Here is a 3203-nt window from a genome sequence, read left to right as displayed (position 1 = left end):
ACAAGACAGCTGCCTCATCTGCCTCTCATGAGGAAGTCTGTTAATGTGGGTGGGTGTGTTTGTGTGCGTGTGTCTAGATATGTCAGTGAATTCACCCTCTTCATGTCCCTACAGGTTTTTCTGCATTTCACCAGGACCTGTTGTGGTTACTTCCCTATTGCCTAAGGCTAAGCTCACCTGGGCAGCTATGGGACTTAGTCAGCAGATTGAAACATGTTTAGCTAGAGCCTCGCAGATAGAAATGCACTGCATAGAATAAACAGATACATTTATACTCTGCATAATGGAGGCTTGTCCATTCTATACATTACATTTATATCTGCAGTGTTCTCAACATTGCATCCCATTGAATGTGCCTCACTTCTCCCACAGACAGGGAGGAGTTAAGGATAAGAGGGAGGTAGGCTTGGGCGATATACCGTTTATACCGGGGTATTTCAAAAAATACCAACGGTATGAATTTCAATACCATTTTTTGGGTTGGGGGCACCCCTGCCTCGCAGGGGCTGCAGGGGTGCAACTATAAGTTAAGTATAACTATAAGAAATAAATTATATCCAGCTCAGGGCTCAATGCATTTGGTTTGCTAACTTGCTAGCCAAGTGGCTAGATGTCAAGATCAAGCTTATTGGTTACAGTAGAGACATTCAAAGTCCTCCTGGATCAAGATCCCTGTTGCCTAATTTGTTTTGTGCACTTCCGGTAATACGTATACCCCAGTATGATACAGAAACAGTATGAACATCTGGATACGGCCTAACCCTAGAGCAGTCCTTCTCAAATAGTGGGGCGCGCCCCCCTGGGGGGGCTCGGAGCGATGCCAGGGGGGGCGCATGTGACCCCGGGGAACATGCTTTTTTTTGCCGCAGGGAGTAGTTTTTTTTTGCACCGAACAAGAGCACACAGCACAGAGCAGGAGATATGAAGTGCAGATAACAAACCCTTAAGAGACACCATGGAAACATATTCAACTGGGATGAAAAGAATGGCGGAGAGAGACGGCGATAATGAGACAAAGTCTCCCGAAAGCTAAGACGAGGAAATATGACGAAGCGTATGTAGCGCTTGGCTTCACTGTGACTACGGTGGGAGACGAGGAAAGACCGGTATGTTTACTGTGTCTAAAAATGTTGGCAGCGGACAGCATGAAGCCAAATAAATTAAGGCGTCACTTAAAGACATTACACCCCAATCACGCTGATAAGCCTCTTGAGTTTTTTCAGCGAAAACGTGCCGAATATTGCCAACAATCGTCCCGCTTTGTGAATGCTACTTCAGTAAACCAGCGAGCACTGTTAGCATCATATAAGGTGGCGTACCAAATTGCTCAGTGCAGAAAACCCCACTCCATAGCAGAGGAGCTGACTGCCTGCAGCATTAGACATGGTCTCTGTCATGCTGGATGACGCAAGTGCTGCAAAAATAAAAACTATCCCTCTGTCCAATGACACTGTCGCCAGACGTATAGATGACATTGATAACGATCTTAAAGAACAGCTGGTAAACTGTAGCTCAATTGGTAGAGCACGGCGCTTGTAACGCCAGGGTAGTGGGTTCGATCCCCGGGACCACCCATACACAAAAATTTATGCACGCATGACTGTAAATCGCTTTGGATAAAAGCGTCTGCTAAATGGCATTTATTTTATTTTATTTTTTTTAAACTCAAAGACAAACGTTTTGCCTTACAGTTCGAATGTTGCAACTGACAGCAACAAATACTGTTTATCGTTTATGTACATTTTGACATGACAAACTCCCTGTGTGAGGATCTACTTTTTTGTAAATATGTCAGAGACAGAGCCACAGCTGAAGAGCTATTCAAAATGCTGGACTGCTTCCTGACTGAGAATGGGCTAAAGTGGGAGAACTGCATTGGTGTTTGCAGTGATGGTGCACAGACCATGGCAGGGATGAGAAAAGGACTTTGGGCACTCATCAAGAAGGTCTCACCTAATGCTGAGTGGACACACTGTGTTATACACAGAGAAGCACTGGCATCAAGGCACCTTTCCTCTGAATTAAGTGAGGTTATGACTGACATTGTAGGTGTAGTCAATTTCATAAAGACCAGACCACTAAAAACAAGAGTCTTCTCTGCTATCTGTGAGGAGATGGGAGCTGAACATCAAGCTGTGCTGTTTCACAGTGAAGCAAGGTGGCTGTCACGAGGAAAAGTATTGTCCCGAGTTTTTGAGCTCAGAGAGCAGATAAGAATGTTTTCGGAGCAGGAGCACAAGTATGACCTCGCAGAAAATGTATTGATGAGAACTTCCTGGCAAAACTGGCCTACCTGAGTGACATATTTGGAAAGCTAAATGAACTAAATCTACAGCTTCAAGATCAGCTCTTTCACTCGAAAGCTTGCAATGTGGGGCAGGCGACTTGATGAAGGAAATACTGATTCATTCGAGAACCTGCATGAATTTGTTGACACTATTGACTATGATGCCACCTCAGTGATTCCATATATTAAGGAGCATATTTCATCACTGATGGGATTCTTTAAAAAGTACTTCCCTGAAAACAGTTCCCAATATGACTGGGTGAGAGATCATTTCAATGCACCAGCTCCAACTGGTTTCAGCTCTGCAGAGGAGGACCAGTTCATTGATATCACGTCTGACTCCACATTGAGACTGAGGTTCACATCACAGACACTGAGTGAATTCTGGCTGAGTGTAGAGAGGCAGTATCCACTCTTAGGGCAGAGGGCTAAGAGTGGAGACTGCCTCTCTTTGTGAGACTGGCTTCTCTGCTGTTGCTGCACTGAAGACCAAGTACAGGTCCCAGCTAAACATTGAGCAGGAGCTGAGAGTTGTAGTATCATGCTTCAAACCCTGCTTCGAAAAGCTGTGCACTGCAAAACGTGCTCATTGTAGCCATTAATCCTGACTTCCTCATTTTGATTAAAAAAAAATAAAAAATCAGCACAAATTGTTTTATTCATTTTTGTTTTATAGGTCAAAGTGTTTCATATATTGTGCTCCTGAGTTAATGTTGCTGATCAATTTGAATGTATTATTATTTATTGATTATATTTAATTTTATTTTTCAGTATCAAATGGTCAAAAAATGTATACAGTTTAAATAAGGGTTGCATTTTTTTTAAAATTCAGGCAAATTGATGCACTTTAAGTATTTTCTGTTACAATGTTAATAAAGTTATTATTTGTTGTAAGTTGATCTATATTTCTTTCTTT

Source organism: Coregonus clupeaformis, chromosome 28, assembly GCF_020615455.1.
Source record: "Coregonus clupeaformis isolate EN_2021a chromosome 28, ASM2061545v1, whole genome shotgun sequence".
NCBI lineage: Eukaryota > Metazoa > Chordata > Actinopteri > Salmoniformes > Salmonidae > Coregonus > Coregonus clupeaformis.
The sequence above is the reverse complement of the archived record's forward strand: the minus strand, read 5'-3'. Positions refer to the sequence as shown.